This window comes from Dermacentor variabilis, chromosome 3 (assembly GCF_050947875.1).
Source record: "Dermacentor variabilis isolate Ectoservices chromosome 3, ASM5094787v1, whole genome shotgun sequence".
NCBI classification, from domain to species: Eukaryota; Metazoa; Arthropoda; class Arachnida; order Ixodida; family Ixodidae; genus Dermacentor; species Dermacentor variabilis.
This window is the reverse complement of record NC_134570.1, coordinates 153,060,664-153,076,235: the sequence shown is the minus strand read 5'-3', so window position 1 is coordinate 153,076,235 and position 15,572 is coordinate 153,060,664.

Genomic DNA, 15,572 nt, shown 5'->3' with positions numbered 1-15,572 from the left:
TTGTGTCTTAACGGAGGCACACATAGCTGCTCGAGCTTCCCGGTGAGGCATGTGGGTCGGCGCTGCAGCCTTTATTGTGGCTATGCGCCTCTCAGCCTGCCACAGCTTGCATGTAGGGGCATCGGCAGCGTGTGCCCCTCCACAGTAGAAGCACTTTGGCTTGGCTGTGCACTGGTGATCAGTCGCATGCTTACCGCCACAGTGCAGGCACCGCTCCGGCCATTTGCACGCCGCCGCTGCGTGGTCATAGCGCCCACACCACCGGCACTGCAAGGGCCAGGGCCGCGACGGTCGCACATCGAAAGGCAACCGGAACAGAAGGATGTGGGCCGGTGGGCTCGGGGCGGCAAAGCGCAGGGTCAGGGTGCGACTGCTCCGCTTGACCGCAGTTACCGGCACGACCGAAGTCACTTCCGCCAACAGTGCCTCGTCGGAGAAGTCACCGTCAACACCATGTACCGTGCCCGCGCCCTGGGAACGGTCCGCAGGGAGACGAGCAGTGACAGCGATCCCGGCCAGCTCGATCGTAGCCAGCAGGAACTGTAGCCGCGTGGGTGTTGTGGCGTCAGCCGCCACAATGTTCTTTTTCGTATTCACGCGCAGCTCCTCGACTCCAGGCAGCACGGAGAGCGCTTGCGCGATGGCGAGGCGAGATGTTGGGTGAAACGGAGCTGCCGCAGATTCCGGCTTCAAGAGGACCGTGCCAGCGACGCTGGGTGCAGGCGCAGCAGGAACTGTCAGCAGGCAGGAACCAGCGTCGGCAGCAGGCATTGGTGCCGCAGCGGTTCCCGGGAGGTGGGCGGCAGGGGCCGCACTAGCGGCGATCCGCTCTTGTGTTGATGCAAGCAGGTGGCGTTTTTGCTTGTGTGAGATCACATTTGTGGAGATCTCTTCATCGTGAAGCTCCGTGGCACTGCGTTGTGTTGGCTGTGCCGTCATCTGAATGCTGTACAGAGTCCACAGCCTGCATCACGCCGTTTTCGCAGACAGGCGTCACAGGAGGGGGCGATTCATCAGAACCTGTCGCCGCTAGCTTGCGCGGGGCTTCATCGTCGCTGCAGGACTCGCGCGGGCGCGAGGACGAGGTGTCCATCATGTCGTTATCGTCATCCGAATCCGGGAGTGGAGCGCTCGATAGCTCGCTGATTTCCACAGCTGGGTAAGTGCTAACGGTAGCACTCATGATGGCGGCGGAAGTTACGGAGTTCGGCAGAAAAACTGGAGTGTTCGGCGTCTCATGCAGTGCGAGAACCGATGCAGCAGCGGGCGGGACCAGCGAGGCAGCATCCGCACCGGCACCCGCGGCCGTGTTGTGTTGGCGTCCGGTGGTGAAGCTTGACACTTGGTCGTGGCTGGCATCCCTTGTGCCCCGGTGTCGTAAGCCATCGACGCAGCCATAGCAGACTGCGGCATCGCCCTGGTAATCGCGTCGGTAGCGGGTGATCCATGTGAACGCTTGGGCCAGTTGGCGGCTGCGCAGAGCCACCGTGCCTGCTCCTGGCGTTGAAGGGTCTCCTCGCACTGGGCAATCATGTGCCGAAGAGACCGCGGGCACGCAACGCTCTCTGAGCACTTGTGCTGCGATGAACGCGTACTGGCCGCCGCGTTCCTTCAGCAGTTGATACCATTGGGGTGGACGTGTCCGGCTCCATCGCTGTGACCGAAGGGTTGGCACTATGCGCTAGCATCGATCAAAAGCAACAATTCACGTGTGGTCGCCTGTTCCACTAGTTGGCAGCTCGAAAGATGCGGTGGAAACACCGCGCACAGAGAGAGCGCGGACGCGACTGGCGTTGCGAAGAGGAACGTGAAACAGCAGAGCACGTTCCGGCGTGACCTCTTCCAACGGTGGTTCAGACAAGGCTCCCCAAATGTTCTGCCGAGACATGCGCAGTGGTTGCATTGCGATTCCGTACACCATCTCATTTGACAGTTCCACAGGTACTGACACTGCTGTACTGACATGCGCAGAACTCGACGACGGCGAGATCATTCGTCAGGTTTCTGCTGCACCGCCGGATGATGACTCCGAGTCGGAAGATGACGCACTATGTGCTACGTTGCCGTCGCGTGCGGAGCGTGCACAAGCAGTGACCGTGCTTTCAGGAGCCTGTAGTGACCGGTCAGTACGACCCTCTCCGAGATTCAGGCTTATCTGATTGCGCGTAAACGGAACGGCGTGCAATGGCGCATTCGCAATTCGTTCAAGCCTACGGCCGAGCCCGAATAAATGCGTGGAAATAAAGCATTAAATTTTTTTTCTTAATCTACTTTTTCGGACACCTGTTTATTCGGATATTTCCGCAGTCCCCGTGAGGTTCGAATAAACGGTCGACGACTGTATATTCATTTCAGAATAGTAAGCTGCTGGATTAGTTGGTTTGACATGATTTTTGCAAAGGGGAGTGCAGAATCGTTGTGTAAGAAGGAGACGTGGACAGGAAAGATGCTCACTTGCAACTAAGTATATTTTTAGAGACAAACCACAAGGAATGTTATTGCGCATGCACTGCCATCGAGAATTGTGGAAAAAAAATGTTTACAATTTCTTTTACATATAAAAATCGCCTAACAATGGGGCATGCATCACTACATCAATAATGACAGCTAGTGTAGGTGATAGCAACAAAGGCAGGTGCAAGCGGCCTGACAGAAATCATTCCGAAAAACCTTCAGGGGAAGGACGACAGAGGAGGGCGCCTAGAAACTTCAGCCAAGGGTGAGGAACGTAAATTCCTTATCCATCAGATGCACTGACGGGGCACTAATACATAGGTCAGTGCAACGTTTCACTTGGTGAAAATCTTGTGTACTCGGCACAGTTAATATTGACATGAGTGCTGCAACATCCGTGGAAGTAATCCTGTTGCGTGTTGTTACTCCACAAGGTTTAATATATTAGTATATAAGTGGCACCTTGACGTGACCATTGTAGGATATTATGTTATTTCATTTGTTCCACTTGTACAGCAAAATACATGCTAGGATGCATTGTACAATATGTGAACTTGTTTCGGTGCTGTTATTGCTTCTAGGTTTGCGCCGAACACATTTGTTTATCATATGTGCAGTCTGCAGTAAGGCAACAATATGTTTGTCATCACTTTTGTTTCACAACAGAATTTGTTGTGTCCACTAAGTCTCAATTCTTGATTTTACAGTTATTCCTGTTTAATTTCATTAGCTTGCTTTGTCTACCTTGTATGTATATTTTATCATGTGTTTAATATTTTTATTTTGCACCTGAATTTGGGCACTATATATTGCTGCAATGAGAAATTATATATGCACTACCAGAATTAATTCAATTGCAAACAATTTCAGAACAGCAGTGCCTTGTTGTTTTCAGGTTCACCTACATTTTTAATAAGCTTCATTTACTCCAAAATGTACACTTGGCACTGCTCTGTGCTTAGAAACTAGCTAGAGTATGCTCACACATTGCACTTTCAGTGATGATACTGGCCTTGGCCATTTTGGAGCAGCTTTTGGAGCAGGCAAAAATGCTTTTCGGAGCAGTAAAATGGGCTTTCGGAGCAGGCAGAAATGCTTTTTTGAAGAAGTAAAATGGGGCTTTCGGAGCAGGCAAAATTGCTTTTCGGAGCAGTAAAACGGGTGTTCGAAATGGGTGTCTGTTAAAACAATTGCAAAACATATGTGCATCTTTTACAGCAAGCAAATAATAGGAAAGCAAGAAGTGCTGAGTGGTGTTCTATCATAGCGAAAATATAACAGACGCAACTTATTTTAATTATTAATACCACCAACTAGTCTAGCTTTAACTAAAGTTACCAGACAAACAATGTGTAAGTATACAATTATTGCACTTTATTATAAAATGTCTTAAGGCAACAAGACTATCACAGCAGCTTGGGCAAATATTTGCACGTGCTTGTACAGGAAAGATCACAGGAACAGATCTCATGATTAAATATCACAACAGTGGCCTTTCGCAAAGGAAATAGAATACACTCACTTGGGTGAGGCAATGTGACCGATAAAGCTGTCATGAAACAAAGCAATGAATATATGCTCATGGGACTAGCACGACTTGTGAACAAACGTTTTGCAAAAAGGAATACTCAAAATAGTGAGGCAACGTGACTAAAGAACAATCCTCTTACGAGACAAACCAAGGAATACAATTATCCTAGTGAGGCAACATTACTAGCAAGCAAACCTTGTTGGTAATAAAGCAAGGAACCCAGTAATGAGAGGAAGCATGACTAGAGAGCAACCTTTTTACAAAACTAAGCAATACATTCACCCAAGTGAAGCAGCATGACTAGAGAACAAACCTTTTACAAAACATACCAGAGAATACACTCACTTGAGTGAAACAGCAGGACTAGCGAAGAGCTGTGTGTATAGTCATGAGTGAGGCAGCTTGACTAGCGAAAAAACCTTTAACAAAAAAAGAAAGAAAAGCAGAGAATACACTCACTCAAGTGAAAGTGCATGACTAACTGTGCGGGCCTAAACATACCACAGCGGGAACAATAGCACCTTGACAGAGAACCCTGTTCATGAAAACATATCTAGGTACCAAATTTAAAGACATTATGAATATACAGAAGCACAGCAATGAATATGAAGAAAATTCTGGTTATGTGCCAACCAGAACCAATAAACTGCCAACTAAAAAGTATAGTGAAGAAAATTCGCACAAGTTTCAACATCAGTCAGGCTTGGGTCCACAAAACTACTGTGAAATCCCCGGAAAAGTACTTCACCTGCATGCAGCCACATTTTTTCTTTTACTTTCAGCCATCTTTTCAAGGGCCACTGCAAGTCTAGATTTGCCCTCAGCCAGAAGAGAATTGCCACTTTCAATGTCAGCAAAGTCCTTTGACTTGAGGCCACGGCTAATTAAAAGTTCAGCATTTGTTAGCATCTTCTTTGCGGTTTCTACTTCCTTTTGAAGGTCTGCTTGATCACCGCTGCTTGAGCCTGCCTCATCTGCCTTGCGTTGTCGCTTCACTGACTGCTCTTCCTCAGAAGCAATGCGTTTAGAGTACAGTTTCTTTGGGTTCCACACAACTCTAACAACCTCAGGCGTAATGCTGAAACGGCTGGGGTCACTCTTGAAGCGCTTGCCATAGGACACAACATGACGTATCCCATTGATGCTCTCTACCGTTAGCCGCGCCCTGTCATGAAGAAGTCTATGATTCTCACTAAAACCCCTTTCAACATCTGCATTTGCCTGGGGAATGCTGAGCAAAGCCTTTACCACTTCATTGAATAGTGGATACTTATGCGAGCCATCACTCTTTTTTAAGTCAAAGATGACCTGCCAATATTTATCAACCCTTGGAGCACTTTCAATTGTCTCCAGTTGAAAAACTGTATACTCATCCATCAGGGTTGAGATTTCGCTTGGCTGTATCACCTGAGGCAACTTTGCAGCTAAGCACCTCATTTCAGCTTCTGATGACTCCTCCTCACTGGCCTTAGGAGAAAGGCAACATAGGCTCCACAGGGCCATGTTCCCAAAGGGCAGTCGTGATATCAGGTGTTCAGTGGCTTTTAAGTAGAAACTTCGGGCACCCAACCGAAAAGCCTTTTCTTGGGCTGGTTCCCATTGGGACGTAGCTGCTTCTTTGTCTCCACCAACTTCTACAACAGCCTTCCACATTGCAGAACAGTGAATATCCAAATGTGGCAGGTCCTTGCTGTTAACTGTACGGTAAGCTTCGATTTTCATAAAGCGACCAAGCAGCTTCTGAGCGAGAAACACCATCTCTTCATATAGTCGATGCACCAGTGGTTCACTTCCCTGTAAGAGTGATAGGAATGAAACAAAATTTCAGAAACGTTCCTAATGAAGAGGAGCTTGGCGTAGAAGGTCTTGTCAGAGAACGTCTTCCTCAGTCGTTCACGCAACTGGCCTCCTGTGTGACAGGATGTGTCTGACAACATGACTTTCTTCACAGCAGGATACTGCTCTATCAAGCGATCAACAGCAAGCCCCAAAGTGAGCCACCTTGAGCTCACATGGCGCAAAAATACAGTTTCAGGAAGACCAAGTGTCACTTGTCTCGCTTTAATTGCTGCGCTCTGCACAGCTGAATTCTCAAAAAAGTAACAAACATCTATCACAGCCCCCTCGATGTCCGACTCGAAGGCACTCAATCCTCGAGCAAACGAGTTGTGCACTTTGTGCAGGCAGCACTCTCCCAAGTCGATGATATTCGGGTAAGCCTCTTGCATTTTCTTTTTCAAGCTTTTCATTACATTTGGACCATCGGTAAAAAAGCAAATGAAGTTCTTCTGCTCCATGATTGCTTTCTGAATCTCACCTGCCAAAATTTCTGCTGTTGCGGAACCCAGCCGGTACGACTGCAGGTGCTCACTACTACCTGCTGCGCTTTGTCAGAGAAATATCTAACCACCACATCAAGCTGTTGGCACCTTTGCTCTGGAATAGGGGTTTCATCTATGGCAATAGGGTAAAACACATCTGCCTTGTTGAGCTCGTCGACCACAAGCTTCTTGAAGTATGAACCCAGGCAGTCAGAAACAATTTAAGAGGTTTTGGACCTCTTGCAGGAAAATTTCTTGGCTATTTCTGAATCCAGGAACATTTTTGGATACAAGTCAGTTGCTGTGTCTGCCCACGAATACGGAATGCCCTTTAGTGTCATACGAAGGGCAAAAAGTGTCTCTGCGTGTGTCATTTGGTCATTCAGTGGAATGTTTCGTTGGCTTGCTAATTCCAGAGTTGGCTGAGTAGTCTTCGGTTTTTGAAGGGCACCTGAAGTGTCTCGGTGCTGACTGGCAGAGTCAACGTGGCGCTTTGTGGTGGCATGCCACCTTATAGCCGTTACGCCGTGCTGCCTGCAGTTAATGCTGCTGTCGCACAAAACACAAAAGCCAGTTGCTTCGTTTGCTTGACGTCGCCACAGTGATATTTTGTCACCATTTTGGTCAGTCTCGAGAAGAATGTCCTGATTGAACTTGGTGGAGCGGCCTGCACAAAAAAAAAAAAGGAAATTTCTCATTTCTACTAAATAATGCAATTTACGCTAACCTAAAGGAAAATAAGGTTAAATTGCTCATTACCGACATTTTAGCATTACACGATATACCAGAAATAAAACAAATTCTTTCACATGCACGAATGTTTATCAAGATCGCTTCATCAGTTAGTTTAGCACTTCAACCTTTGTCCTGCATTAGAACAGAGCCTACAAGTCCAAATTCAACCTGGCAAAAAAACAGCGGAGACTCGCCAAGACGCTAGAGAAGGGACGAGGTTTTATTGAGTGCCCCTTCGATTCCCTTTCTGTTCAACTCTTTCTGCCCCTGTGAACAGCTTGCATTATCATTGCCGCGAGCAGCCACGATACGTTAGCTGTCATGCAAGTTCAGGCATAGCAAGCATGCAGTTCCATAGTCCTGACTGAAATAGCTCACGCAAACAGCTAAAATTATAGGTTCTAAAGCATAACGCAGGCATGTTTCACAGTCAAATAAAAAGGTAGAAAGTGCTCAACCCCGTGTACTAGACATTACACCACGCTAACGTGACAACTTAACGTGGCACCTGACATATGTCGGAATTGGCTCCGTAAGCGTGTTCGGAGTCGGCGCAGGTGGCCACTGCTGCGCGCTATGCGTCATCGTTTGACGTTCGCCGCAAGCGCGTGTTTATCGCAGAGGCCGACTATATAACCGCTTGCCAGAGAATAGGCATGCGCATCCAACATGGAAAGAGAAGAGAGTGATACTACCGATACAGAGAGCTGTGTTTATGGCTGTACAGAAATCGCAAGACAATGTGCCCAACAATGATGAATAAAGAAGTTTAATAATCCTGCATAACTTATGGTATATATCATTGATAAGCAATTTGCATAACTACACAAGGCACACGTATAGCATAACCATAAGCTAACCAAAGCATATCCATAAGTGAAACCGTAAGCATAATCATAGGCTAAATCATGAAGCATAACCATAAGCTAAACCGTAAGCATCCATAGGCTAAATCATAAAGCATAACCATAAGATAAACCATAAGCATCACCAAACCATTTCGCTTCGAGATATCCAGGCTTAACCTTAGCTAAGCCCCAGCCAATTTCTTTTATTTTCTACTTTGTTAGGAGAGCGACACAGAAGATGAACATTCTCCAAATTAATTGAGAGGAAACGTCAGTATGGAGTACATCGAGTTAATGGTACACATGCGATTTGATCATGGCTATCAAACGAAACAATAAAGGTTGATTCGATTATAATCACTAGGCCCTTGCCGGGAGGCTTCGGTCGCTAGCAAATACGATTCACTTTTCTACTGCGATATCCGCAGCCTCCACTCAAAGACCTTGTCGTTGGTACCGCTAAAACAGTCATGAATACCATTAAATTGCATAACTGGTATAGTCGAACCACTAGTGATCACAAGTGAAATACAATGCACAGTTCGAGGTTATTGGCGTTTTGCACAACATAACGTCATATACATCCAATGAAATATGATGAAACGAGTGACTCACTATGCCTACTATAAACTCGTATACTTCAGTCACTAGTGAATATTATTCACCTATTTTACTATCCCTGAGGCAGCTTTCCCTCATGAGGGCCGTCAGTAGTAACAATGAAGCTGTAGCACGATGAGCACTTTTGCGTTACCACTGCCAACTGATACTGCCGAGTTTTTAGTCATCACTAGTGATGCGCTCACTGCGATGTTCTCGAATTTTCATGCAGAATAGCGTCATAGATATGAAATGAAATGTAATTCAGATGGCTATTCACTAACTATAATTTAATAACTATAGGAGATACTGAGATTGATTCACTTTAGTGATTAAGAATCACTTTGTGTAGTTTGATGGTGACAGCCATCAATAATGCACGCCATCAATGGTGTAAATGAAAGTGTCAGTAAATGAGAGTTTTAATCAGTCACCGAAAGGCGGCGCTCGCAGCCGACCCACTTCCGATGGCGGCGGAAGTGACGACTTCAAGACCGGCAGCCCGGTGCGCGCTCGGCAAGAGCGTCTGCTTGAGAGGAATTCATACGTAAGTCTTCGACCACTTTCGGGGATATCAATTTCAGTTCGCGTCGATAGACGAGGTAATTGATATCAACAGCATGGCCATAACTCTGGGAGAGCATCATACTCACCACTATGTCGCACGAAACTAAAAATATTGCTGTTACGCGTTCAATGAAAAGCTTGGTATTATATATAAACTTCACAATGAGCATCACATTCTTTCTTGTGTTTTTCGCTCGACCTCCTTTGCAATTCCACGAAAGATTAAGCTAATCAGTTGGATTCGACCCTTATATTTATAGCGCTGGGTATGTAAAAGACATAAGTTCATTCATACATAGGACATGCAAATGATGCCTACGTTTTTACAGCAGCTTTGGACACTATGTTCACATAGAGCCGAACACTTGGTGCAGTCCTTGCACTGGAAAGCTTCATCTTTTGGTTCTATTCATCATCATCATCATCATCATCATCATCATCAGTCTGGTTATGCCCACTGCAGGGCAAAGGCCTCTCCCATATTTCTCCAACTACCCCGGTCATGTACTAATTGTAGCCATGTTGTCCCTGCAAACTTCTTAATCTCGTCCGCCCACCTAACTTTCTGCCATCCTCTGCTACGCTTCCCTTCCCTTGGAATCCATTCCATAACTCTTAATGACCATCGGTTATCTTCCCTCCTCATTACATGTCCTGCCCATGCCCATTTCTTTTTCTTGATTTCAACTAAGATATCATTAACTCGCGTTTGTTCCCTCACCTAATCTGCTCTTTTCTTATCCCTTAACGTTACACCTATCATTCTTCTTTCCATAGCTCGTTGCGTCGTCCTCAATTTAAGTAGAACCCTTTTCATAAGCCTCCAGGTTTCTGCCCCGTACGTGAGTACTGGTAAGACACAGCTATTATAAACTTTTCTCTTGAGGGATAATGGCAACCTGCTGTTCATGATCAGAGAGGGCCTGCCAAACGCACCCCAGCCCATTCTTATTCTTCTGATTATTTCAGTCTCATGATCCGGATCTGCAGTCACTACCTGCACTAAGTAGATGTATTCCCTTACCACTTCCAGTGCCTCGCTACCTATTGTAAACTGCTGTTCCCTTCCGAGACTGTTAAACATTACTTTAGTTTTCTGCAGATTAATTTTTAGACCCACCCTTCGGCTTTGCCTCTCAGGTCAGTGAGCATGCATTGCAGTTGGTCCCCTGAGTTACTAAGCAAGGCAATATCATCAGCGAATCGCAAGTTATTAAGGTATTCTCCATTAACTCTTATCCCCAATTCTTTGCCAATCCAGGTCTCTGAATATCTCCCGTAAACGCGCTGTGAATAGCATTGGAGAGATCGTATCTCCCTGCCTGATGCCTTCCTTTATTTGGATTTTATTGCTTTCTTTATGGAGGACTACGGTGGTTGTGCAGTCACTATAGACATCTTTCAGTATTTTTACATACGGCTCGTCTACACCCTGATTCCGCAATGCCTCCATGACTGTGGAGGTTTCGACTGAATCAAACGCTTTCTCGTAATCAATGAAAGCTATATATAAAGGTTGGTTATATTCCACACATTTTTCTATCACCTGATTGATAGTGTGAATATGGTCTATTGTTGAGTAGCCTTTATGGAATCCTGCCTAGTCCTTTGGTTGACGGAAGTCTAAGGTGTCCCTGATTCTATTTCTAAATAGCTTGTAGGCAACGGACAGTAAGCTGATCGGTCTATAATTTTTCAAGTCTTTGGCGTCCCCTTTCTTATGGATTAGGATTATGTTAGCGTTTTTCCAAGATTCTGGTACGCTCGAAGTCATGAGGCATTGCGTATACAGGGTAGCCAGTTTCTCTAGAACAATGTGCCCACCATCCTTCAACAAATCTGCTGTTACCTGATCCTCCCCAGCTGCCTTCCCCCTTTGCATAGCTCCCAAGGCTTTCTTTACTTCTTCCGGCGTTACCTGTGGGATTTCGAGTTCCTCTAGACTATTCTGTCTTCCATTATCATCATGGGTGCCACTGGTACTGTATAAATCTCTATAGAACTCCTCAGCCACTTGAACTATCTCATCCATTGTAGAAGGATCGACATTTGGGCGAGTTGGTACTGGTTGAACATCTTGAAGGGGCAGCGCAAAAAGACGATGACAGAAGGCAGGAACACACAGGACAGCGCTGTCCTGTGTGTTCCTGCCTTCTGTCATCGTCTTTTTGCGCTGCCCCTTCAAGATATCTCATCCATATTAGTAATGATATTGCCGGCTTTGTCTCCTAACGCATGCATCTGATTCTTGCCAATTCCTAGTTTCTTCTTCACTGCTTTTAGGCTTCCTCCGTTCCTGAGAGCATGTTCAATTCTATCCATATTATACTTCCTTATGTCAGCTGTCTTATGCTTGTTGATTAACTTTCATATTCATAGATGCACAAATGCACGAATGCGTGTTGTTGTGCACTACAAGACAACCCCGAGTGCTTTGCCGAGAGATGCTCTGCCTGGACGAGGCACACACATACGAGTTTACTGGCACTTCCACCAATAACAAATAAGCGTCTCGATGTAGTCAAAGGAGTTGACCAGTCACCTTGTTTGCCAGGCACTTGAGTCCTTGAAGACGAGTTCAGTTCCCCGCACACGATGGGCCTATAGTGTCCAAACTACATTGCGAAGGCACAGGCATCACAGTAACATATGTTTCTGGCGCATTAACAGGGTATGCCAGGTGTGCACCCAACAGGTTTGCAGAGATTGCACAGAGCGTAAAGCAAGGCGGTTACTTCTCAGATCCACTTGCTGGAGTTGTAGCAAACACTTATCATTTCTACCTACAAGTCTTAGAGAACGTCCGAAAGTCTACGCCATTGCTCTCGAGACATTAGGTTGGCGCACACAGACACAAAATTGTAAGTCAGCGTTGTGCTTGTCTCACTTTCCCATCCTGTTCCTTGCGGTGTTTTTGCTTTCAGAATCATGTACCACATAGCCAACAACAAACTCTCCTAAAGTTCACTTGAGACGCAGGGCATACCGCCAGGTGCGGATCCTGTGTTTTTTTTTTCATAGGGCTGTGACTTTGATGTGGTGAATAACGACAACAGCGATGGGTCTTTTACATGCTGGTGGGTTGTTTTAAACGATTATTGACCCTTTCTTGTCGCTCCGGTAAAAAAAAACAGTAGCATCTGGGAAGGCTTAAGGACATGCGTTTGCCACGTGCCGTACGCCGGCGCTGCGCACCCAAACTTTAAGGGTGGGCGACAGGACATGCGGACATCCACCTTGGATCCGCGCATAAATATCGTAAGTTTAACGCATGACACCTACAACTTCAACACTTTTCACGATAATGGCTTTCGCTGCAGCATCTTGACAACAGCATTCCTGTTAGTAGTTCCCAGCGCGTAAGTGGCGAGAAGTGGCTTCATCAATTTCTTGGTTATTAGTACCAGAAACCTCTTGCGGTGATCGCTGTTCGTGTTTCCACAGCTCAGGATTGGTAGTCCCATGAGAACCTCTACACTTTTTCCACGCAGACCTCCAGTGGTTTAGTTATGCATTTTCTGTGCGGAAGAACGCTGTCGACAAATTTTCAGAGCCCTACAAAAATTTTCACAGGTTCGTGACTTGGGTAGAATAGGCCACCCTGGTTTCGGTGTGCGATAAGTCCGAGGAGAGGGGTGCTGGCTTTTGGTCCTTGCAGCAGCCCAACACAGCGCAGGGAATGTTCTCACTTGCCGCCCTTACAATGAATCCACTCACCATTGCAAGGCTGGCGTTGTCTGGATTTGGTGCGCATGGTGCTTGTGATGAACAGTGCTCCTTTAGCATCTGCACAGATGCGTCCAAGATCGTTTTTGTGCTGCTGCTGAGGTTGGCGGAGCTCTGGTGTGATCGCAGAAGCTTTTGTGGTGCGAACGGGGCTGAGCTTCTGACATTGCTTTGGTTGGAAGCAGCAACGATGCCGGTCTTGATCATTTTCTCTAATCCGTTAGCAGCACTCTTCACATCCAATGTGTCATTGCAGCCGGAGCCACGCCGCAGAAATCCAAACAGTGACTCAATAGGGTCGCTCGAAAATTTTTGTGTGAGCACGAACTTGAACTCCTTTTCAGTCAGCAGGTAGCGAATGCACTGCAGATTCGACTTGGTGCTCAATACGAGCGCATGATGCGTTTCGTTGCTAAGGAAGTTTTGTGCAAGGCTCTCAGTTTTCAACACTTCAACGTAGTCGAGAAAATCATTTTCAAGCCACTGGAGCCTCGGGTGTTCGATTTCGTCAAACTGGTGGGCATTTTCATCGTTGCAGTGAATGTGTTGCTGGAGGTTGCTCACATCCATGCAGGCGAACCACTTGTGAATAGCCTCCATGAACCTGATGGTCGACTCCGCCAACGCAAACTCCAAATCACAACTATGACCTGCCTGATCTTTCAGATACTTCAGTGCTGCTGTGACTGCAGGTGAAAACAGCTGCACAGCTGTCTTCACATTCATTTTTTCTATGTGGGTGGGATACACGTGTTTCCGTGTGAGAAACCTGATTGGCCGTACAATTGAGTGCTTCTGCATCTTGTACAGAGTCTTCACGTACTTTGCTGTCACCTCCTTCTTTGCTGCAAAATCCTTTGCCAAAAATGGCAACCTGATATTTTTTATAATATGGCTTTGATCAAAGGCCAAAAAAGGTGTCTTTTGATGGATCGGCAAGATGTGGTGCCCGTATGTCTGCTTCTCCTCCGCACAAATTGTCCATTGCTGCCACGTTGACTTTGTGGTTGTCAGGGATGACGCGGATGATGTCGAAGCCTACATCTGCTGCCTTTTTGACGATGTGGCGTATGATCTCGGTGAGCTGCACTCTGGTGCAACATCTGGTGAAAAAATAACCAATGGGAATTTTAAACCTTGCGTGCAGGGCACAAAGCAGAAAACACAGAAGTGAATTTGCCAAATTCTGATTTTCTGGTGTAGGAACCAGATGCCCAAGGTCAGGGCACAGATCAACATCACCGACAAAAGCATCCCTTTGTTTGTGGTATATCAACTTTTCTTGTATCCTCATCTCATCGATGATAAGTCCGCATACCTTGGACTATGGTGTGTCCAGTGCTCGGGCCTCTATTTCAAGTCGGCAACGCACCAGCTCGCTAAAACCAACTTCACCTGATGTTGCGCCGATGTACTTTTGCAGTGTTGTTCTGCAAAGAAATGCGAGGAGTTTTTCGCTCCTTATATACTCGTACGCTTTTGTGGACAGGTGCCGCATTACAATGCAGCGCCTGAGTGTGGTCTCTGACCACTGCGGCTTTATTCTTTTGTAATTTTTTACCTCGACCACCAGCAAAGTTGCTTTTGGGACGCCCTCTCCCGTGTCAGCCACGACGTCTAAAAATTGACTGACATAGCACACTCCTCCTTGAGCCTCCGAAGTTCTTCCTTGTAGGCATCAGCAGTTCTGCTTAGCCTTTCATTTTTTTCTTTTAACTTGCGTTCTCTTCGTCAATACCGTTTGCGCTCGACAAAAAGAAAGCTTGATGAGCTTGATGACGTCTGCATCTTGCATGATCTCTTGGCAAATGCTCTCGATGTTCGTTTTTCCTTGGCATCTGCAAAGCCTGGCCTAGTTACTTCTGTAAGCACTCCATGACATTGCGTGGGCTCATTTATGATGGATTCGGAAGGAAGTGCAAATGTTTCAGAGGGCGCCGGAGGGCTGGTTGGCGAAGCAATGCAAGTGAAGCGTTCGTTTTCTTGTGCAGGATCCTCGTTCGTGGCGACTTTGCTGGTTGCAGTACGTGATTTCCGTCTTGAAGTGATAAATGACTGCAATCTTTTCTTAGCGGAGCTTGTTAAGGAATCGTCAGCTTGGGTATGACATTCGCTATCGGCTCCAACTTGTCTGTTTTCAGAGTCGGCATTCAATAATAATGAGTCGTGTACTCGGGACGTTACTCTGCCCACAGCTGAGGGCGGCGCGCAACCCTGGGTGTATGTGGGTGCATTGCTTGGTGACGGCTTTCTTTTACGTTTCTTCACGCCTGCAGTTGGCACAGCTTCAGCACCTTCCGTACAAGGTGTCTGGTCTCCGAAGAGACTGGGTGCGGCATCTGGTTTAAGCCGCCTTATTCTGCAGTTCTCCTGGAAATCTGCCTTTCAAAAATGTAAACTGCACACGACAGTATGGTTTGATGTAAAGTTCGGGGTCCCATTCTCTCTTGAAAGAGCCGCCAGCCACCGTTCACGCAAATCGCTGTTAGCTGGAAGTTCGTGAAAAGATACACCAGGTACTTTCCTTCTCTGGCTTGATTTACAGTGCAGCACGCAGCAGCGACGCATGGCGAGTGTTTCGTGATGACGAGACACAGACTCGGCATGAAGTGTAAATTGGCACAGTTGTTAAAACAAAAGGCAAAGCCTCAAACCCCACGCACCGGCACACAACGGTCAGACTGCTAGCTGCTTTGCTGTATGTCTGCTAGCTCGTTTTAGTGGAAGCACCAAACATTTATTTAAGAAGCCATTAAATCGGCTTTAAAAGATTGAAATGGTGTTATTAGA